At 50.9% G+C, this 24140-nt stretch overlaps 1 pseudogene across 1 annotated transcript; it reads right to left on the bottom strand.

The window, feature by feature from the left end:
• Window positions 1–20970: 20970 nt before the first annotated feature.
• LOC311202407 (olfactory receptor 14A16-like) lies at window positions 20971–21916 on the bottom strand (annotated as a pseudogene). Its single transcript has one exon. The product of its transcript is annotated as an olfactory receptor 14A16-like (transcript).
• Between the last annotated feature and the right edge of the window lie 2224 nt (window positions 21917–24140).

The following is a 24140-nucleotide window of genomic DNA, read 5'->3' as shown; positions in this document are numbered from 1 at the left end:
ACCCCATCCGCTCATGCCCTGGCCTGTGCCCTGTGGCTGGATGTCCCCATGGGGTCAGCAAACAGCTTTTGCCTCTCAAGAATGCTTTGGAGTCCCTGGACAGTCACGGGAGGGTTTGTTGTCAGAGGTTCAGGACTCTTTGGATTGAAGGTAGGGACTGGGGTGCGTGTTGGGGGCAACTGATTCCAGGACTCCATCCCCATCTGTCCCACAGCTGCACACCCCCACCTCTATGTCCTGAGTGAGGATGTTAGCCCAGTCTCCCTGCCCCATAGGTAGGTCACCATGGGGTGCAGAGGCACTCTCAGGCAACACAGGACACTCAAGCAGGAGAAGGACACCAGCACCACGCCATACCTGCTCACACAAAACTCCAACCCCAGCAGATCAAACGGTGGCCCTTCTGCCCACCCCACCATGCAAAGTCTCACCGGTGACAGCCAGGTACTGAGGAGCATGGAGGGCAGAGCTCCTCACTCAGCTGCTCTTCTCCCTGTGCTGGTACCCACACACATGAGTCCCAGGGAGATGTTCAGAAGCACCACGTAGCTCAAAAGCCTCCATTGCACTTTCAGGATGTGCTCCCTCAGCCCAGCCTTGCCCAAGATGTCACAGGGAGCTGATAGATCCCAGCAGAGTGCAATACCCAGCCAGAACTATGTCACCATTGTGTGCAAAATGTAAAGTCATGGGAGGAATGAGGGAGGTTGGATGGAGAAGGTGGCAAGGCAGGGATGTTACGGGTCAGAGTTACAAATGGCAGAATGAGTTTTATTAGAGGAGCAGCAACCTGCCTCATCCAGATGCCCCTGAGCAGCTGCCCACTGCTGAGTCCTTGCTGGGACAGCCCCTTCCCACCCAGGCACCTCCATCCCATATGTCCTTGGTTCCATATCATCTCCATGTCAAGCAAAGCATCTCTTCTGGACTCTCACCACATTCACCAAATGTCTTTGACTCTTTTTCTCCAGCCTCTGCCCCTCCTTACCCGTTTCAGAGCTCTGCATGCCAGCAATGAAGGGCCCTTAATGTATCACAGAATCAAGCAGGTGTGGGTCAGAAGGGACATTCCAGATTATCTAATTCCCACACCACTGCCATGGGCAGGGACGCCCTCCACTAGACCTGGGGCCCAAAGCATCATCCAAGCTGCACTTAAACCCTTCCATGAAAAGCCTGTTTGCCCCTAATTTCACCCCACTTCTGGTAGCAGTGGTTGCATCTGTGGTTGCATCTATTGCATCTGTGGTTGCAGAGCAGGGATGCTGGGGTTTGACTGAATTTCACCCAACTTGTAGAATCATTTTCTCCCCTTGCCCAACCTGCTGACCTTCCCTGGCTGCTCTGTTCCCATGTGGCCAACTAGCACTGAGCAACTTGTGTCTGGCTCACGGGCGGTGGGGAAGTCTCAAACCACAACCACAGCTCGTCCCCTTTTCTGCAGCCTTTGGTTTCAGAGTATAACAAGCACTTTAAAACTGGGATGGAGGTGAGAACTGAAGAGTGAAATTGAGAAGACTTGTGTGTTGTGTTAGAGGCAGTTTAATAGGTCAAGCAAAAGCCGTGCAGACAAGAAAAGCAAACCAAGGAATCCATTCACTGTGTCCCATGGGCAATAAGGTGCTCAGACATCCCCAGGTAAGCAGGGCTGCATCGTGTGTAACGGTTCCTTGGGAAGACAAATGCCATCACTCTGAACATCACCCCTGTCTGCTCTTCTTTCCACATCATTATATGCTGAGCGTGATGTCATAAGGTATGGGATATCCCTTTGGTCATCTGGGGTCCTCTGTCCTGTCTGTGTCCCCTCCCAACATCATGTGCACTGTGGGTGTGCTGCTGGCATGGCTGGCTGTGGCTGGAGCTGTCCAACCACCCCCTGTATCCTCCTGGGGTGCAGAATAAGCAGTTGAGGATCCCCCATGTACCAGTGTCGTGATAAATAAATCAATGCCCTGCACAGTGGTGGCTCTGGGTTACATCTGGCACCACCACTCTCTCTTTTCATGATGCAGGGGCAGGAGAGGAGCACGATGCTCTTCCATGACTGGGAGGTATTTCCCCAGGGACAAAGGCTGGGCTGAACTGTACCCTGACCATGAGCATTCCAAACACCCACGGAGCACAGTAGGGTCCTCACACTGTACTGGGGGTCTGGGAAAGGTACTTGCCTGTGTTCCAATGTCACGTCTCCCCTGACACCGTCAGGCACCGGGGAGCACTGAGGGCAGAGCTCCTCACCCAGTTGCTCTCATTCCTGTGCTGGTAGCCACACGTGTACGTCCCTGCACTCCTCAGGGTGACATTCACCACCATGAAGTAGCTCAGCTGACCCTGTTGGGCTTTCAAGCTTAACTCCTCCAGCCCATCCTTGCAGAAGGTGATGATTCGGGTAGCAGGATGCAGCTTGCTGATGGAGCAGCGAAACAAAACCTGTTCCCCCTCCTGAGCACTGGAGCTTTTCAAGAAGAGTTCAGGAACTGGGAGGTCACCTTCAGAGATGGCAGAGGTATTCCCCAGGACAATGTTGATGTTGTTTGGGATGCAAAACTCAAACATGAGAATAAACTTCTTCCCTCACCCCATCTCCACCCTCGTAGATCTGTCTTGTCCAGCCCATCCTGTGCTCACCATCACCCGTGGAGTTGCAGATGTCCTGGGTGGTCACAATGGCACCTGTGTCAAGGGGCAGGCAGGGTTTTGGTTAGAGTTGCAGCAACCCAGCTCACCCAAGAGCCCCTGCTGGGTCCCCACTGCTGAAACCCATCTGGTTTAGCACCTTCCCACCCATGCATCTCCATCCTGCATATCCTCAGTCTCCTTGTGTGACACCACCCCTAGCCTGTTATGGGTGAGTTTGTTTCTCCAGATGGACGTCCCTGAATCCCAAAAGGCCCATTTGCCACCTCTACAGAGTTTCATTCCTGAGCTGACCCCCTCCCCTTATAGGTATTCTAAAAGCATGCCTGATGTGCAGAGCCACACGCTAGCTGGAGGAAGCAACCATCTCTGTCCCCTTCTCAAAGCAGATCTGCCCCTCATTGCTGCAGGGCTGCTCCACACACCTTTCCCCATGCTCCCCTGTGCCCTCCAGCCCTGAGCCCCAAGGCAAAAGAATCCCCCAACTCACTGAGCAGCAGCAGCAGCAGGAGGAAGGCAGGGGGAAGAGGAGGCAGCATGGCCCATCCCATCTGCCCCAGCATGTTTTGGGGTGCTGCAGGAACACCCTCTCTTCTGGAAGTGTCAGCTTTGTTCTGAGCAGGGGATAATGGTTCAAGAGCCCAGGGCTCACAGTGCCCCTTGGGCTGCTCCTGTTGTATTTCTGTGGGTAGAAGAGCCTCTCCACAGCGAGAGGCTGTGATGAGTGGGGGGCCTGACTCAGCCCCCACTGCGGACACTGCTCCATCAGAGCCCCTGCTCTCCTTTCCGGACCCTCAGACAGCACAGGCTGTGCTGGCTTGTCCCTCCTGTTCAGAATCCTGCCTGCAAAGCCCTCCTGCCCCTTGTCCCACAAGGACCCACAAACATCTCTGGGGCCAGACCTACCCCATCTTTCTCTTGCATGGGCTGTCACCCATAGATGCACGTCCCCAGTTCCCCAAGGGGGCAGCAAGCAACACTCCCCACCCCCACTCAGAAACAAACTGTGGAGCTCAGGTGAATGACAGGAAGCTTTTGTGTGGGAGGCCTGAGTCTCCACAAGGCTTTTGTAGAAGCTGGGGTGCATGCTGGGGGCTGCTGAGGCTGAGACCACGTCCCCATTTGTTCTACAGCTGCAATAACACCCCTGTCTCTTGGGGGATGCTTTCAGCCCAGTCCCTCTACCCCACAGATGGGGGTCTGTGGGGTGCATAGGGTCTCTGAGGGAATCTCAGCTGGGGGAAGGACACCAGAACAATGTCATGCCTGCCTGCACACAAATGAGTCCTCAGCAGGGCCACATGTTGGCAGGTGCCCTGTGTGTTCTGCTCTCACTGCTGTGCCATGTCTCACTGTCGTGGTTTCACCCGGCTGAGGGCCAAGATCCACGCAGCTGCCTGCTCCTTAAAGGAAAAGAGCAGGTTAAAGGGAAGGGGAAGGGGGGTGAGAAGTAAGGGAAGGGAAAAGGAAGAGAAAGGGGCAAATAACCCCAAAATCAAGAAATTAAGAGGCCCGTGGGTTGGGATAAGGATAGTTTACTAAGATAACAGAAAGATACAATGTATCAATACTAACAGGACTTCAAAGCAAAATATATGAAGCTGTTGATACACAATGCAGTTTCTCACCGAACCCACAGCTCAGGCCGTGCCACCCAGAGCCGTCCCAGAACCCGACCGTCCCCCACGAACCGCGCGTCCCGGAGCCGCCCCAGGCCTTCCTCCCGTCAGCCCCTCGATATCCTGGGCAGGACGTAACTGGCGTGGAATACTCTCTTTGGTCAGTTGGGTCACCTGTCCTGGCTTCGCCCCTCCTTTCTCATGAAGAGCTGAGAAAGTCCTTGACTGTCTGACAGCAACTAGAAACATCAGGGTGTTATCAGCACTACTCCCATTTTACTCTCAAACACAGCATTCATCCGCTGTTACAAATGAAATTAATTCCATCCTGACCAAAACCAGGACATTATCCACCCCTTATTCCATACCATTTACGTCATGACCACATCCAATCATTTCTTGTTTCAGACACACATATATGTGTGCACACATGTATACGCACACATGTGCATACAGGTATTATTCCCTTAGTCTATGGACCACTCCTCTGAGTTTGTTGAGCGAATGAACATGATGATCTTCAGGCTTCATTCGTCGTAACAGTCTCTCGTGGTGTCAGTATGCGCCATTGGATCGTTGTATCTCGGGCTCTCGGCCGATACAGCTGACATGGTCCATGTTCATAGTCTGTGAATCAAAGACGTTCATTTTCAAAGGGAAGGAGGAAAAAGTTCTTGGAACACCAGGTCTTGGTCCCGTCATCGTGGCACTCTTCCTTCATTGACTTGTATGACTCCGGCTGTAACTCCATTGGTACAACATACAACAACATACAGCAATAATAGCAATAATGAATGTACAGAACAGTTATTATAATACAATTTCTACCTTATTAATTGTATTGGCTATTCTCACCTAAAATCAAATCCCTCTGGGGTACACATCGAACTTCTCCATTCTTCTGCATTACCCACCAAGTACAACCAGGTCCTTGAGCAAAAGCAATCCCAGACATGGGTTTACCTTTGCCTGAAGCAGGGATGACCCAAATCGTCTTCCCTAATATACTCTTCATATGCACCACTGGGACTCTGTCTCCTTCCACAGTACGTGGAAATTTTGACTGAGCAGGACCAGATCGATTGGTGGATCCTCTAGAGTTAACTAACCATGTGGCTTTGGCTAAATGTGTATCCCAATGTTTGAATGTTCCACCACCCATCGCTTTCAGGGTAGTCTTTAAGAGTCCATTATATTGTTCAATTTTCCCAGAGGCTGGTGCATGATAAGGAATGTGGTACACCCACTCAATCCCATGCTCTTTGGTCCAGGTATCTATGAGAGCGTTTCGGAAATGAGTCCCGTTGTCTGACTCGATTCTTTCTGGGGTGCCGTGTCGCCATAGGACTTGCCTTTCCAGACCCAGGATTGTATTCCGGGCAGTGGCATGTGGTACGGGATATGTCTCTAGCCAGCCGGTGGTTGCCTCCACCATCGTAAGCACGTAACGCTTGCCATGGCGTGTTCGTGGGAGGGTGATGTAATCAATCTGCCAGGCCTCCCAATATTTATATTTCATCCACCGGCCTCCATACCAAAGTGGCTTCAAGCGCTTCGCTTGCTTGATTGCGGCACACGTCTCACATTCATGGATAACTTGTGCAATAGCATCCATGGTTAAGTCCACCCCTCGATCTCGAGCCCATCTATATGTTGCATCTCTCCCTTGATGACCTGAGGAATCATGAGCCCATCGAGCTAGGAATAATTCACCTTTACATTGCCAGTCTAGGTCTACTTGAGCCACTTCAATCCTAGCAGCCTTATCTACCTGATGGTTGTTTTGATGTTCCTCCATGGCCCGACTCTTAGGTACATGGGCATCAACATGACGTACCTTTACAACCAGCTTCTCTAACCGGGCAGCAATATCTTGCCATAAGTCAGCAGCCCATATGGGTTTGCCTCTACGCTGCCAGTTGTTCTTTTTCCACTGCTGCAACCAACCCCACAGGGCATTGGCTACCATCCATGAATCAGTATAAAGGTAGAGCATCGGCCACTTTTCTCTCTCAGCAATGTCCAGGGCTAACTGTATAGCTTTCACCTCAGCTAACTGGCTTGATTCACCTTTTCCTTCAGTAGCTTCTGCTACTCGTCTTGTAGGACTCCATACAGCAGCTTTCCATCTTCGTTGCTTTCCCACAAGGCGACAGGAGCCATCAGTGAAAAGGGCATATTGCTTCTCATCCTCTGGCAGTTTATTGTAAGGTGGGGCTTCTTCAGCCCGTGTCACCTCCTTATCCTCTGGTGACATCCCAAAGTCTTTGCCTTCAGGCCAGTCTGTGATCACTTCCACAATTCCTGGGCGATTAGGGTTTCCTATCCGAGCCCACTGAGTAATTAGTGCAACCCACTTGCTCCACGTAGCATCAGTGGCATGGTGTGTAGAAGGGACCTTCCCTTTGAACATCCAGCCCAGCACCGGCAGTCAGGGTGCCAGGAGGAGCTGGGCTTCAGTTCCAATCACTTCTGAAGCGGCTCGAACCCCTTCATAGGCGGCCAGTATTTCCTTTTCTGTTGGAGTGTAATTGGCCTCAGATCCTTTGTAGGCCCGACTCCAAAACCCCAGCGGTCGACCTCGAGTCTCCCCTTGTGCTTTCTGCCAGAGACTCCAGGTAGGGCCATTCTCTCCGGCCGCAGTGTAAAGCACATTTTTAACATCTGTCCCTGTCCGGACAGGCCCAAGGGCCACTGCATGGACTATCTCGCGTTTGATCTGCTCAAAGGCTTGTTGCTGCTCAGGGCCCCACTGGAAATCATTCTTCTTCCGAGTTACGTGGTAAAGTGGGCTCACAGTGAGACTGTAGTTTGGGACATGCATTCGCCAGAAACCTATGACACCCAAGAAAGCTTGTGTTTCCTTTTTGTTGCTTGGTGGAGACATAGCTGCTATTTTATTGATAATGTCCATTGGGATCTGACGATGCCCATCCTGCCATTTTATTCCTAAAAACTGGATTTCTTGCGTAGGCCCCTTGACTTTACTTTGCTTTATAGCAAAACCAGCTTATAAAAGGATTTGAATTATCCTTTTTCCTTTCTCAAACACTTCCTCTGCTGTATTACCCCATACAATGATGTCATCAATATACTGCAGGTGCTCTGGGGCTTCACCCTTTTCCAGTGTAGTCTGAATTAGTCCATGGCAGATGGTGGGGCTGTGTTTCCACCCCTGGGGCAGACGATTCCACGTGTATTGGATGCCCCTCCACGTGAAAGCAAACTGTGGCCTGCACTCTGGCGCCAGTGGTATTGAGAAGAAAGCATTCGCAATGTCAGTTGTGGTGTACCACTTAGCTGCCTTTGATTCCAGTTCATACTGCAGTTCCAGCATGTCCGGTACAGCAGCACTCATACCTGGAGTGACTTCATTTAGGCCACGATAATCCACTGTCAGCCTCCACTCTCCATCAGACTTCCGCACTGGCCATATGGGACTGTTAAAGGGTGAGCGAGTTCGGCTGATCACCCCTTGACTCTCCAGTTGACGAATCAGCTTATGGATGGGGATCAGGGAATCCCGGTTAGTACGGTATTGTCTCCTGTGCACTGTTGTTGTAGCAATTGGCACTTGCTGTTCTTCGACCTTCCACAACCCCACATCAGAAGGATTGTCTGAGAGTCCAGGCAAGGCACGCAATTGTTCAATTTCTTCTGTCTCCAAAGCAGCTATTCCAAAAGCCCATCGGTACCCTTTTGGGTCTTTAAAATAACCTCTACGGAGATAATCCATACCTAAAATGCACGGAGCTTCTGGGCCAGTCACAATTGGGTGTTTCTCCCAGTCCTTCCCAGTTAAGCTCATTTCAGCCTCTAACACAGTCAATTGTTGGGATCCCCCTGTCACTCCAGAAATGCTAACAGGTTCAGTCCCAACATGATTCGATGGCATTATCGTACACTGGGCACCAGTATCCACCAGAGCCTTGTACTCTTGTGGGTCTGACGTGCCAGGCCATCGGATCCACACAGTCCAATAAACACGGTTATCCCTCTCCTCCACCTGGCTGGAGGCAGGGCACCTCTATTGTTGCTGACTGTGTTGGCTGTTCACTGGTGCAACGTTCTTCCTGGCAGAATCACGTTGTGCGATTCTTTTACCTTGCAGCTCATTTACTCGTGCTTGAAGGGCTGAGGTGGGCTGCATACCCCACTTACTCATGTCCTCACCATGGTCACGCAGGTAAAACCACAGCGTCTCTCGCGGTGTGTACCTACTGTCTCCTCCCTTCTGGGACGATGGACGCTTTCTCCCAGTAGCTGCAACATGGCTGCATACGGGTTGGGAGATGGACACATTTTCATCAAGTCGCTTGACCAGTTTCTCTACTGCTGCGATCACAGAGAGAGAAACATTGTCCTGATATCTCCGAAGGTGGCTGGACACCTCAGATACGGTTGGTGGATATGTATCACTCCAGTCCATTGTTGCCAATGAATTGGTGTGCCCTGCTGGTGCACTTCGTACCACCTTACGCCACATATCTGGGGTGCATAGGACGTCATCAGGATCAGAGGGAAGCTGTGAGTTGTCCAGATCATAATAAATTACCTCCCGTACAGCTAATTCTCTCAGGTGCTGGATAACTGCCTCTAGGTTGTTACACTTGGGTGTTTGACATGTGATGTATTCCTTTATGGGATACCTTTCCCTCACACTTGACAGTAGTCGCCTCCAGAGGCTGAGGATTTCAGGCTTTTCCCCAATTGCCTTATCAATGCCTCCTTCTCTAGCTAGGGATGCCAACTGCTTGGCCTCCCTGCCATCTAATTCCAGACTACTGGCCCCGTGATCCCAGCATCGGAGCAGCCAAGTGATGATGTGCTCACCTGGGCGGCGGCTGAAATCTTTTCGAATTTCACGCAGCTCACTCAGGGACAGGGATCGTGTGACAACAACCTCATCCTGAGATGGTTGAGATGGAACAACCTTATCCCGGGATGGTTGAGATGGCTTTGCCTTATCCTGAGATGGTTTGGATGGCTTTGCCTTATCCTGAGATTCATCAGATGACCCAGCTTTATCCTGACCTTCATCAGGTGGCCCTGATTCAATTTCATCCTCATCCTCATCCTTCACTACAGGAACAACTTTCTTTGTGTATTTCCTCTTTCGTACAGGAGCAACCGACACTGATGTGGGTTGATTTTTTGTTTTACCGGCAGTATCTGCTGTAGGGGCAGCAGTAGCTGCAGCATCAGTTGGGCAGGTTGTAGTAGCCACAGTGCTAGTCACAGAAGTTACAGTGGCCTCAGTGTTAGTCCCAGTGGTTACAGTAGCTGCAGTTTCTGCTGGTCTGTTTTCCTTCCTTTCCCTCTGACAGTGCTGCCTGCTATCAAGCAGTGTTTGGTAAATAGTGGCCAGGGCCCAGCACAGTGCAGTAAGCTGTGCATCTCTGGGAAACTTGCGGCAATTTCTTTTCAGATATGCAGTCACTTTATCAGGGTCCTGTAACTGTTCAGGAGTGAAACTCCAAAACATCGGACGTGAGAAAGTGCCTAGGTAGTTGCCCATACTCTGCCACGTCCCCTGCCACTCGTGATTATCTGGCCTCGCAGAACACTTTTGAGTGGTATTCATAAACCTTTGCTTAATATTTAACAAAAGCAGAACCATATTCACCAAACATAACAACAGCAAAATGCTAGTTTGAATATCCCAGGGATATTGGAAATTTTCAAAAACTGTTCCCAGAGCTGTTGTATTTAGCCCAAATGAAGAGAAAGCAGCGTAGATATTTCTTTCTGTACTCCCACGATACCAGCTGCCATTATTAATCCCTTCCTGTCCAAAGAGTGGACAGGGCAGCAAAATCTCATACAAGTACCAGAACAAGTCCACGACCATCGATATCACTGTATCATAAACTGTTTTCATAAAATACACCAAAATGAGGTACGGGAACGAAAACAGGAGCTGCAGTCCCAGGATGTTAAAGGATCCTGCTAGGATTGCATACAACAGACGGTGCTTTTGCTGCCACAGCTGTGAGCACAGCCTTGTAAGTAAATACCAGAGCATCGTGACCAGAGACTGCTTAAATCAAAGTGCTTATCACAACTTTGACTTAATTACAATCGGGTCAAGGTCAGATCTACCGTTATCCCAACCTTTCATGCCCCACGTTGGGCGCCAAAAAGACTGTCGTGGTTTCACCCGGCTGAGAGCCGAGATCCAGGCAGCTGACTGCTGCTTAAAGGAAAAGAGCAGGTTAAAGGGAAGGGGAGGGGGGAATGAGAAGTAAGGGAAGGGAAAAGGAAGAGAAAGGGGCAAATAACCCCAAAATCAAGAAATTAAGAGGCCCGTGGGTTGGGATAAGGATAGTTTACTAAGATAACAGAAAGACACAATATAACAATACTAACAGGACTTCAAAGCAAAATATATGAAGCTGCTGATACACAATGCAGTTTCTCACCAAACCCACAGCTCAGGCCGTGCCACCCAGAGCCGTCCCACAACCCGACCGGCCCCCAAGAACCGCGCGTCCCGGAGCCGCCCTCAGCCTTCCTCCCGTCAGCCCCCGATATCCTGGGCAGGACGTAACTGGCTGGAATACTCTCTTTGGTCAGTTGGGTCACCTGTCCTGGCTTCGCCTCTCCTTTCTCATGAAGAGCTGAGAAAGTCCTTGACTGTCTGACAGCAACTAGAAACATCAGGGTGTTATCAGCACTACTCCCATTTTACTCTCAAACACAGCATTCATCTGCTGTTACAAATGAAATTAACTCCATCCTGACCAAAACCAGGACATGGTCCATCAAGTACTCAGCTCTCAGTTCAGCCCTCTGCTGCTTGCTTTGAGCTTCAGAGAGTTGGAAAATGCCCTATCTCACAGAAGTCTGTTTAGTCCAAATTTCAGGGTGTTGATAAGTGATCTTTCTATATGTCTGAATAAAACTGTTCTTGGAAAGATCCTCCTCTGAAAGCTGACCCCCTTCACACACTGCTTGGCCATAGCAGGCAGCTGAGGAGAGAGATTTCATGTTTATTAAGAAGGCTGATGTTTAACTGCTGTTTGTTGTCAGAGAAATCTGTCTGCTCCCCATGGGCTCATTAGAGCAGACAACTGGAGGCCATGAGGACAAACACAGGCAACGCGCAGGCAGCTCTGATGCTGAGGACACCCTGGCTGGGTCTGATGAAGCAGCAATGCCAAGTGCTGACCCCCAGGCTTCTTGTGGTGGTTCAGTTCCAGACAGTGGCTGAGCACCACAAACCACTTGCTCACTCCCACAGCAGAGACAGACAGAGCCTCTGTGGTCTGAGATAAGAACAATTTACTGACAAGTGTCACTGTGAATGTAGAACAATAATGGCCAATTACACTCACAGCCAGTGCTAACACAGAGTACCTTACTGACCCAATGATTACAGAGAGCTGCCTGACAGCGAGGACTGAGGGATGGACCAACCCAATGCCCTGACTGTCCTGGAGGCAACAAGCCCCTGCCCTTCCCCAGCCAGTTGCTTTTATGGGGAAGTGGTGTTATGTGGTGTGGCAAACAGCCCAGGCTAACTCCTGTGCTGGCTTCTTGGTGAGATTAACCCTGCCCTGGCCACAGCCAGGACATTATCCACCCCTTTTTCCACACCATCTACATCATGCCCAGATCTTACATTTTCAGAGTATTTGGGGAGGTTCATAACATCATTTATCTGTTATACAGAACCTCTGCCATGGACTGATTTTATACACCAAGAATTTAGCAGCTCTTCTCCCTTCGAATTGAATCCTCTTGGGGTACACGCTGGATTTCCCCGTCCTTTCGCATCACCCACCAAGTGCACCCAGGTCCCTGAGCAAAAGCAATCCCACAAAAGGCCTTTGCCTGAAGAAGGAACAACCCAGACTGTTTTCCCCCACAGATTTCACATGCACACTACAGGGACTTGTAGGGACTTTTGATCGGTCGGGCCCAGCTCCATTTGTAGATCCCCTGGAATTAAGTAGCCATGTGGCTTTGGCTAAATGCATCTCTCAGGTTTTTAGGGTTCCACCACCCATTGCTTTAAGAGTAGTTTTTAACAGCCCATTGTACCTCTCAATGTTCCCAGAGCCTGGTGCATGGGAGGGGATATGATTTACCCACTCAATGCCGTGTGCTTTGGCCCAGGTGTCTAGGAGATGATTCTGGAAATGGGTTCCACTGTCTGACTCGATTCTTTCTGGAGTGCCATGTCACCAGAGGATTTGCTTCTCAAGACCCAGGATGGTGTTCCGGGCGGTGGGACACAGGAGAAGTTTCTAGCCAGCCGCTGGTTGCTTCTCCCCCTGTGAGCACACACCGCTGGCCTTGGGGTGTCTGTGGGAGAGGGATGGAATCCATCTGCCAGGCCTCTCCATAGCTGTATTTCAGCCCTTGTCCTCCACACCACAGAGGCTTTAACCACTTGGCCTGCTTGGTCAAGGCACATGTTTCACAGTCATGGGTGACCTGTGAGACAGTGTCCATGGTCAAATCCACCAGTCAGTCATGGGCCCATCTGTATGTGGCATCTCTTCCTTGATGGCCTGAGGTGTCATGGGCCCAGCAAGCTATAATAATTTGCCCTTACGTTGCCAATCGAGGTCTATTTGAGCCACTTCAATCTCAGCAGCCTGATGGACCTGCTGGGTGTTTTGATGTTCTCAGGTTGCTCGGCTCTTGGCTACGTGGGCATCTCCACACCATCCTTTTACAGTCAGGTTCTCTAACTGGGCAGAGATGTCTTGCCACAATGGAGCAGCCCAGATGGGTTTGCCTCTGCGCTGCAAGTTGCTTTGTTTCCATCACTGTAACCACCCCCACAGGGCATTGGCCACCATCCAGGAGTCACTACAGAGGTACAATTTTGGCCACTTTTCTCGTTTGGCCATGTCTAAAGCCAGCTGGATGGCTTTAACCTCTGCAAAGTGGCTGGATTCACCTTCTCCTTTGGCAGCTTTTGCAACTTGTTGTGTGGGGCTCCATAGAGCCGCCTTCCATCTCCAATGTTTGCCAACAAGACGACAGGACCCATCACTGGACAGGGCATATTTTTTCTCATTTTCTGGCAGTTCATTATACAAAGGGGCCTCTTTGGCATGCATCACCTCCTCTGGTGATATCCCAAAATCTTTGCCTTCTGGCCAGTCTGTGCTCACTTCCAGGATCCCTGGATGATTGGAGTTTCTGATTTGAGCCCGCTGCATGATAAATGCGACCCTTTTGCTCCATGTGTGGGACCTTCCCTTTGAACATCCAGCCCAGCACCAGCAGTCGAGGTGCCAGGAGCAGCTGGGCTTCAGTTCCAATCACTTCTGAAGTGGCTTGAACCCCTTCATATGCTGACAGTGTTTCCTTTTCTGTCAGTGTATCATGGGCCTCGGATCCTTTGCAGCCCTGAATCCAAACCCCAGCAGTCGGCCTCAAGTCTCCTCTAGTGCTTTCTGACAGAGACTCTAGGTAGGGCCATTCTCCCCAGCTGTGGTGTAGAGCAAGTTTTTGACACCTGGCCCTGTCCAGACAGGCCCAAGGGCTACTGCAGGGACTGTCTCCTGTTTGATCTGTTCCATGGTAGAGAGGGCTGACAATGAGACCGTAGCTGGGGATATGCATTTACCACAAACCCACAGTGCTTGTGTGTCCTTTGTGTTGGTCAGAGGAGACATTGCCATTTCATTCCTAAAAACTGGATTTATTATTCCTAAAAACTGAGCAGGTCCCTTGACCTTACTTTGTTTGATGGCAAAACGAGCTTTTAGCAGAATCTGGATTATTTTCTTTCCTTTCTCAAAAACTTCATCTGCCCCGTGACCCCATACAATGATGTCATCAATGTACTGTAGGTGCTCTGGGGCGTCACCCTGCTCTAACATCAGTCCACGGCAGATGGTGGGGCTGCGTTTCCAGCCCTGGGGCAGTCGATTCCAGGTGTACTGGATTCCCTTCCAAGAGAAAGCAAACTGTGGCCTGCACTCCACTGCTGAAGGAATCGAGCAAAAAGCATTTGCAATGTCGATCGTGCCGTCCCACTTGGCTGCTTTTGACTCCAGTTCATACTGGAGTACCAACATATCTGGCACTGCAGCACTCACAGGTGGCGTGACTTCATTCAGGTCAAGATAGCCCACTGTCAGCCTCCACTCTCCATAGGACTTCTTCACTGGCCACATTGGACTGTTGAAGTGTGAGCAGGTTCTACCAATCACTCCCTGACTCTCCAGTTATGAGTTAGACCAGCCTAACTCAGCCCACCAGTGCTGGCTGCTTGGGGAGGTTAACTCTGGACTGGCCTTAACAAGGGCACAGGCCCTGAGGCAGCTGGTGTTTGCTCTGTGGGACCTGCAGAGAGCTTCTGGGTGCTCCTTGCAGCAGCCACCCCTGCAGCCCCCCCACTCTCTGCCAGTACCCAGCTACACAAAGCTGCGACAGGCTCTGAGCCCCAAGCCCAGCTTGGAGCCCCGACATTCAGGACTCCAGTCTCACCTCCGAGCCCCAGGAGTGGCCCCATGAGCTGGATTTCAAGCCCCAGACATGCCAGATTTGGGCTCCGCTCCAAACCTGCACACTGAGGGCTGGTCTCTGGCTCCCATGGGGGTGCCCCAACCCTGTGGGCCTGACCCCAGCCCCACTGCACACAGCCGCTGTACCTTTGCAGTGACTGGCTTGCAGTTATCTCACTTGATCTATATTCCTACTCTACGGAAATCGTTGGTTCACTTCACTGACTTCTTGGACTACAAAGAGGGGAGGGTTACTGTTAGCATAGGGATGCTATTTCCTGGAAGTCATTATCATGTCCCCAGCCCACGCGGAGTGATGCTGAGCGGGTTCCTCTGGTGGCCGTCGATACTCTTCCTCACTGTGTCCCAGGACTGAACCCCATTCCTGCGCGTGCTCATCTCATCTTCGGCTGATCTTTCCTAACCCTTTCCTCACTGCCTTATTCTCCTGTTTCTGAACAATTGCTGCCAACCAGATAGTCTCCACACTGTGCATCTCTTCAAGGCTGTAAATAGCGATGGAGTGTTTTTGTGCTGCTTCTGTCTAAGTGCCATTATCTCCAGCAGTCTCTAGACATTTTTTAATCCTCATGGGGGGTTTTCTGTAGAAGTGAAGGAGCAATAACTTTGAACATCTAGTGCACATTTATTCTCTGTGTTATAAAACAGGACTCCTATGAATGGCACGTATTAACTGGGTAGTGTAAATACAGATTTGCTGCAATTTGATCATTCTCTGGCTTTCTGTATTTTCTGTCATACCCAGCAAAGTAAGATAGAAATTGCAGCCAAGTGTTGGATGGCTTTACATTAGCCAAGGCTATTCATAGTGATCCTGCTTCCTGCTTCTCTCCCTGTCAGAAAAGTGATGCTTGAACCTTGCCACCACAGTCTCTGTTTCCAGTGACTTGAAGTACAGTGTGACCTAAACCAGGACATGGGGAGAGCTGTGCACCTCTTCAAGGCTGGAAATAGTAATCACTGGCAACTGGCAGCCTTGAAGAGATGCAGAGCTTGTAACAGTGCCCGCGTGGCTGAAACCCTGCTGCCAGACAGCACCCACACTGACATGGCTGCCAGACAGCACCCACACTGACATGGCTGCCAGACAGCACCCACACTAACATGGCTGCCAGGCAGCACCCACACTGACATGGCTGCCAGACAGCACCCACACTAACATGGCTGCCAGACAGCACCCACACTGACACGGCTGCCAGACAGCACCCACACTGACATGGCTGCCAGACCCCCTGTCTTGGGCTGTGCTGCTGCTCCTCGGGCTCTCACAGCTCCCCTCCCCCCAGCACAAGGTGTCTCCTTTCCCGGGCGGCTGTTCCATTCCCCACAGGAGGGGGGAGTTTCTCACCCTCCAGCCTCTCCCCACCCCCGGCACCCCCTCTCCCTGCAGCTCCGCTCCCCGGCCCAGCCGGGGCTTTTGGTATCTGCCACAGCCTGGGCAGCAAGTCCCTGCCGGAGCCATCTTTGCCTCGTGTGGAGTTGGCAGCCCCAGAGCTTCAGGCCCTCAGTCCCTGGTAAGTTCACCCCTCTTTTCCACCCCCTTTTCTTTGTGATGGCAAATTTTTGTGCAAATTTCATGCTGCAAAGGAGAGAGACGAGACACAGCTTGATGCAAGAAAGAGTTCATGGCCTAAAGGCTCCATCCCATTATCTGTGAACCTGGCAGTGCTTGAGGCTTTGATTCTCAAACAGCATGCCACAACTCACAATACTTTTACCTAACAATCCTCTTACCTCACAATCCCTTTACCTTCACAATCCCCTTACCTTACAATACCTTTACGTCACAACCCACTTACCTCACAATCCCTTTACCTCACAATCCCCTTTCCTCACAAACTATCTGTAAATCAATTCTGTGAATTCATAATCCCCTTACCACAAAATCATCATAGCTCACAATCCCCCTACCTGACAATCCCTTTACATAACAATCCCCTTACCTCACAATCCCCCTACCTCATATTCCCTTGCCCTCACAATCCCCTCAACTCCCAATCCCCTTACCTCACAACCCCCTCACCTGACAATCCCCTTACCTCACAATCCACTTAACTCACAAACCTCTTGCCTGACAATCCCTTTACCTCACAAACCCCTTGCCTCGCAATACCCTCACCTCACAATCCCCTTACCTCACAATCCCTTTACCTCACAGTCCCCTTACCTTACAATACCTTTACCTCACAATCCCCTTATTTCACAATCTATCTGTCAATCCTTTGACTTCATAATCTCTTTGTCTCACAATTATCTTACCTCACAATCTCCTTACCTCACAATCCCTTTACCTCACTGTCCCCTCAACTCACAATCCCTTTACCTCACTGTCCCCTCAACTCACAATCCCTTTACCTCACAATCCCTTTACCTCACAATCCTGTTGCCTTTGTTTAGGCACGGCGACCTGGTTCAGGAACGGCAACGGCGCCACACTCTGGCAGCACGGTCCATCAGCTCACAGACACCAATGTGGTGGACGGCAAATGATGTTTATTAGCGAGGGGCACGGGGCTTTAAACCCCAGGGCTGTGATGCCACTCCCATCCTCTCACCTTACTGGCTACTTGCTATTGTTATCTGTGGAGGGGAGGGGTCCTACCTTTCTGTACAGCGCGACATCTTCCGACCGCAAAGGCCTATCTACCGACAGTCCCCTGTCCCCAGGCCCATTTTTAGAAAATGAAATTGGACTTTTCTGGGGGATTATTTTCAGTCAAATGAAAATGTTTGTTGATGCTGAAAATATAAGTTAGTTAGAACTGTGAAAGAAATGGACTTGTGCTGTATCCTATGTTAGCTGACATCATCACATTAGTAAAACTCTTTCTAGAAGACAGTGTCTGCTTAAAAGTCCCCCTGCAACTGTACAGAAGTTGAGAGGCAAGAGTAAACTGATGATAGTGGCTGCACACTAACAAGCTTCCAGGGCAAAGTCACTGAGTGTGGAGGCCCATGGCAGGAAGGAAGATTCCTGGAGGTTTAGTAGAGGCTCCTCAGGGCTGTGGGTGATGAAACTCATTCAGAACATTGACACGTGCCTCTCTGAATGCTGATTGGAGCAGGAAATCAGGGAGCAATTTCAGGATGACAAAGTGAGAAGATACAGACATGCTGTGTCATGGAGCCACTTGCATGTGTCCTGTCACACCACAGGGCCCAGTGGTCCTCCAATGCCCAGTGAAATGGGGAGGCTTTTGGTCACCAGCTGAAGTTAGTCTCTGGTCACCGTGAGGGTGGAAGCTTGCAGAGTGCCTACACACCCTGTCTCTTCAACCTGGCACTGCCCAGAGCACCCTCCACCTTTTCCTGTGTCCTAATCCTGGAGCACTCACCTATCACCCTACTCTAAATGCCAACACCATAGTTGAAACCCTCACCAGATGCCTGAAGCTTAACCCATCCCTAATGCTGAAGCCACCCTCCCCACATCTTCAACCCTTCTCCAAAATGTTTCCTAAAGACCTACAATGAGGGCAGGGATTGTGAAGGAAAGGCCAGGGAGATGAGGTTTGGGGCAAGAGGAAGAAGGTGGCATTGCTGGTGATGATACTTCTGCTGGAGGAAGCTGGTTGGTGAGGAGCAACATTGTGAAGTGCTTGAGATGCCTGAGAGCTTCATCCAAGAGGGAAGGGACTGTGGGGAAGGACAAGGAAGCAGAACATGAAAGGGACAGCACTTGATCCCTACTCTTGACATGCCAGCCTTGATCTTGGCCCTTCCTTCTAGCCCTAACCCAATCCCCTAAGCCACAAAGCTGAGCAGCCCTGAAATCACTTTCAAGTAGCACTAAGCAGAAACACAAATCCTCACCCTGAGCCTCACCCAAACTGTAAAGGGGGATCCCTGACCCTTAGCCCTGTGAAGTCATTGAACCTTTGGAGGAGAAAGGTGAGGTGGCATCTATCTTTGAAGGGCTTGTAGGACACAAGGGGAGTGGTGGGTGGGGAAGGGACTTTTATTTCATCTGTGCCTCAGAATCTGAATAGTGACAGCCTGATTGCAGAAAGCTCATGTCTTGGGTTGTGACATTGCTTCTTCCTGACATCTCACAGGATGGGTCACTCTTGCAGGTTCTCCTCCTGCTGGTGGATTTAGACCACCTTGTAAAAGGAGAGTGGGGACTGGTAGCAATCCAGGAGTATCCTGGGTTTCATCAAAGATGACTCCTGAGGTAACAGACCTACCAGAGAGTAGATTTATTGGTTACCAGTAGGACCCCCAAGGAAACTGCCCTCAGCACCAAAGAAGCAGAGAAGAGCTGGCAGATGTTTTAAGATGCTGTCGTGGTTTTACCCCAGCTGAGGGCCAAGATCCACGCAGCTGCCTGCTCCTTAAAGGAAAAGAGCAGGGAAAGAGAGAAGAGGGGGTGGGGGCGTGGGTGTGTGTGAGAGGCAGGGGAAGGGAAAAGGAAGGGGCAAATAACCCCAAAACCAAGAAACTAAGAGGCCCGTGGGTTGGGATAAGGATAGTTTACTAAGATAGCAGAAAGATACAATATAACAATGCTGACAGGACTTTAGAGCAAAAATATATGAAGCTGTTGATCCCCAATGCAGTTTCTCACCAAACCCGCAACTCAGGCCGTGCCACCCAGAGCCGTCCCAGAACCCAACCGTCCCACAAGAACCGCGCGTCCCGGAGCCGCCCCTGCTCTTCCTCCCGTCAGCCCCCTGATACCCTGGGCAGGACGTAACTGGCGTGGAATACTCTCTTTGGTCAGTTGGGTCACCTGTCCTGGCTTTGCCCCTCCTTTCCCATGAATAGAGAAATAGGAAGAGCTGAGAAAGTCCTTGACTGTCTGACAGCAACTAAAAACATCAGGGTGTTATCAGCACTACTCCCATTTTAACTCTCAAACACAGCATTCCATCCGCTGCTACAAAAGAAGTTAACTCCATCCTGACCAAAACCAGGACAGCTATATAACACTGTGCCACTCACTAATAAACGCCATTTGCCGTCCACCACATTGGTGTCTGTGAGCTGATGGACCGTGAGGCCAGAGTGTGGCGTCGTTGCTGTTCCTGAACTGGGTTGCCACGCCACAAAAGGCAACAGGAGGCCCAAGGTCAGTCTCTGGGGTTTTGGAGTTGGGGCTACAGAGGATCCAGACACTCTAACAGAAAGGTAAATACTGGCAGCACATGAAGGGGTTCGAGCCGCTTCAGAAGTGATTGGGACTGAAGCCCAGCTCCTCCTGGCACCCAACTGCCAGTGTTGGGCTGGATGTTCAAAGGGAAAGCCCCTCCTACACAGCATGTCACTCATGCTACGTGGAGCAAGTGGGTCACACTTATCAGACAGCGGGATTGAATAAGAAACCCCAATCACCCAGGAACCCTGGAAGTGATCACAGAGTGGCCAGAGGGAAAGATTTTGGAATATTACCAGAGGAACAGGTGACACGTGCTGAAGAGGCTTCAGTGTACAGTGAACTTCCAGAAAATGAGAAGAAAAATGCCCTGTTCACCTATGGGTCCTGTCACATTTCTGGTAAACATCAGAGGTGGTAAGCTGCTGTATGGAGTCCTACACAACCAGTTGCAGAAGCTGCCTATGGAGAAGGCAAATCCAGCCAGTTTGCAGAGGTGAAAGCCATCCAGCTGTCTTTAGACATTGTCAAAGGAGAAAAAAGGCCAAATATTACATATTTCTCTATACTATTTCCTAGATGGTGGTCCAGGGTAGATCGTCTAAATAATAAATGCTGTTATGAACCTCCCCAGTACTCTGAAAACGTAAGATCTCGGCATGGTGTAGATGGTGTGGAAACAGAGGTGGATAATGTCCTGGTTCTGGCCAGGCCAGAGCTCACCTCCCCTAGCAGCCAGCACAAGTGACCTGAGTTTGCCTGGGCTGTTTTTCACACCACCTGACATCACTTCCCCATCCAAGGGATTGGCTGAGGAGGGGTGGTCATGGCATGCTGCAGCACTCTGTTACTGATGGGTTTGTAAGGTACTCTGTGCTGTCACTGGGTGTGAGTGCAATTGGGGCTGTTATTGTTCCCGTTTTATGGTGCTTTTGTCAGTAAACTGTCCTTATCCCAACCCACAGAGGGTCTTTCTGTTTTCAGGCAGACCTAATGCAAAGAGAGCACAGGTCTGGGTCACACAAGTTCAGGAGAAGCTGCATTAGGAATGGGATGGAGGTGCACTATTTTATTATAGATTAGACAGAAAAGAAGGAAGAAAACTTCCACAACGTGGTGCAGTTTATTGCTGCTTAGAAACACCAGACACACTAGTAATCAGTTTCCACACAGCATCCTTGAGCTCCTGGTTCCTCATGCTGTAGATGAGGGGGTTCACTGCTGGTGGAAACACAGAGTAAAGAAACGCCACTACCATATCCAGCACAAGGGAGGAGATGGAGGGGGGCTTCAGGTAGGCAAACAGGACACTGATGACAAACAGGGAGACCACGGCCAGGTGAGGGAGGCAGGTGGAAAAGGCTTTGTGCCGTCCCTGCTGCGAGGGGATCCTCAGCACAGCCCTGAAGATCTGCACATAGGACACCACAATGAACACAAAACACCCAAAACCTAAACAGATACGGATCACAATGAGTCCAAATTCCCTGAGGTAGGCATCTGAGCAGGAGAGCTTGAGGATCTGGGGGATTTCACAGAAGAACTGGTCAAGGGCATTGCCCTTGCAGAGGGGAAGTGAAAATGTATTGGCTGTGTGCAGCAGAGAATAGAGAAACCCACTGCCCCAGGCAGCTGCTGCCATGTGGACACAAGCTCTGCTGCCCAGGAGGGTCCCGTAGTGCAGGGGGTGGCAGATGGCAACGTAGCGGTCATAGGCCATGACAGTGAGAAGACAGAGCTCTGTTGCAATCAAAAAAAAAAAAGAAAAAGAGTTGAGCCACACATCCTGTGTAGGAAATGGCCCTGGAGTCCCACAAGGAATTGGCCAGGGATTTGGGAACAGTGGTGGAGATGCAGCCAAGGTAAGTAACAGCAAGGTTGAGGAGGAAGAAGTACATGGGGGTCTGGAGATGGTGGTCACAGGCTATGGTGATGATGATGAGGCCATTGCCCAGGAGAGCAGCCAGGTAGATGCCCAGGAAGAGCCAGAAGTGCAGGAGCTGCAGCTCCCGTGTGTCTGCAAAGGGCAGGAGGAGGAACTGGCTGATGGAGCTGCTGCTGTTGGACATCTGCTGCCGTCAAGAGTGGAGACCTGTCCAAGGAGGAAAAGACACAGTGAAAAGTGATGGAACTCTTCTTTTAGGAAAACATCTTCTAATTTTTAGGGAATGCCCTCAGATTGACTCCCTGCATTCAGGAGGACTTTTGGCAGGTCCCTTTTGGAGCTCTGCTTTGTGCTGGCTTGAGTGTGCCACTGCTGGGAAGAGGGTCAGCTGTGGGCTCTGGAGAACTCAGTCCTGCCTGGCAGCAGTCAGTAAATAGAAGGATGGTGTGATCTCAGACTAAATCCCCTGTGGATAGGAATGAGCTTTTCAGCACTGTCACTCCTATTTCACCTGAGGGCAGAGCAGAGCTTTGGTAATGGTGGGACAAAGGGAGCAAGGAAAGGAAGGGAAACAGTGAGAAACAGTCCAGCCAGGGCTGCAAGGACAGGGACAGACAGAAAGGTACTCGCAGGTTTCTCAGACTGAAAACATGGAAGTCTTGTCTCAGAGTCTGTGCTGGGTGGCAGAAACCAGGGGGTTGCTGTGGGAAAGTATCAGCACGGTGGGTGATGTCAGGGAGGTACCAAATCCCACTGCCAGGGAAATGCTGGGAGCAGCTCACTCTTCCTCCTTGCCAATGTATCTGCTAACTGCAGCTGTCCCTGCAGATGCTTCTCTTTGCCCATGTCACCTCTGCTCTGTGCTCACAGACCTCATCCAAATTACCCTGTGTTCAGCTCTGCTCTGCAGACCCCTCCTGGCATCAGGGCACTGCCCCGTGGAACCTCTGTGTGTGCAGGGCTCAGGAGATGCTCTGACAAGTCCTAATGACCAATGAGTTTGCACTGCCTGCTGCAAAGTTATCAGGAAAATTTCAGCTCCAACTTCCCAGCCAGTCCACAAGAGCAGAAAATTCAAAGTAAAGTCTCTTTACCTGGAGTGGAAAATTCATCCTTGGTGTTCTTGAAAAGTCCCTGGGAAGTTGCCAGGGATCCGCTGGAGCTGGGAGCAAACCTGTCCTACACAGCACACTTTGACAGCAGAAGGACCCTACACTGTCCTTCCATGGGTCACACTTTAAACTCACAGCTTCTTTCTGCACTGCTGATAGAAGTCCAGCAGGCAGGCTGAGTGCTGACCCTGACAGCAGCAGAGTCCCTGCCCCAGCACACAGCCCCTGTGGTGTATGGGCCCTGCTGACATGGACAGCCCTGGGCACCCCTGGGTGCACATGCTGCTTCACACCTCTGCAGCCATGCCCAGGAGAAGACAGTCATCCTGCCCTGGTCCTCTGATGGGGCAGAAGGGCATCCCTTCCAGGCAGCACTTTCTGGTCCTAGAGAGAACCTGTCCTCCTGACAGACCCCACACACTGCCCCATGTCCCAGCTTTAGAAGATCCCTCCAGGAACAGAACCTGTATTGCCCTGCACCCACAGACATACCAGGGAGAGTGCTGTGGAGATTTCTCCTCCAGTGAGCTCTCAGTATCCATCACCTCTCTCAGCCTCACAGGTCTCCCCTCGATGCCTCCAGGCAGTGTCCCCAGCCCTGTGTGCTTGGTAGAGGAGCTGCTCCTGGGCAGAGCTGTCTCTCTGGAGCACTGCTGGGTTGCAGTGAGCTCCCTCCATCCCTGGAGTCTGGCCAGCTCAGCAGAAGACCAGTTCTTCTAGGCTCCCTCCTGGTGCCTCAGGCCTCATGGGGATCGCTCTGTGATCTCATCTCTGATGTTGCCTCCCTCAGCTGGGGAGAAATCCTTCTGTCCAGCAGAGTTCTTTCTCCTGATGAAACCAGAGCTGGGCAGGACTATCACATTGTGTCTGACCCCCTGCAAAGGTTAAGGAGCATGGCTGCCTGGGACCTGCTGGTCCCAGTGCCCATGGGAATTACTGAGAGTGGAGGCCAGGAAAGAGTTGCTAAGACACCAACCCCTGTTGTCACCTGAAGGGCCAGAGGTGAAGCCAGGTCCAATCGAAACTCCCAGTGACTCTAGAGGGGGATAAAGTCCCTGTAGTGTGCATTAAAACCAGTTGGCAAAACAGTCCAGGTTATTCCTGCTACAGGCAAAGACAAACCCATTTGTGGGATTGCTTTAACTCAGGGACCTGAGTGCACTTGGTGGGTGATGAGAAAGGATGAGGAAGTCCAGTGTGTACCCCAAGGGGTTTTAGTTCTAGGTGAGGACAGCCACTAAATTGTTGGTGTATAACAAAATCGCTCAATGGCAGATGGTCTAAATAATGGATAAA

This window comes from Gallinula chloropus (assembly GCF_964237585.1).
Source record: "Gallinula chloropus genome assembly, chromosome: 30".
Classification (NCBI taxonomy): Eukaryota; Metazoa; Chordata; class Aves; order Gruiformes; family Rallidae; genus Gallinula; species Gallinula chloropus.
Note: the sequence above shows the minus strand (reverse complement) of the source record. Positions and strands in the feature narration are given on the sequence as shown.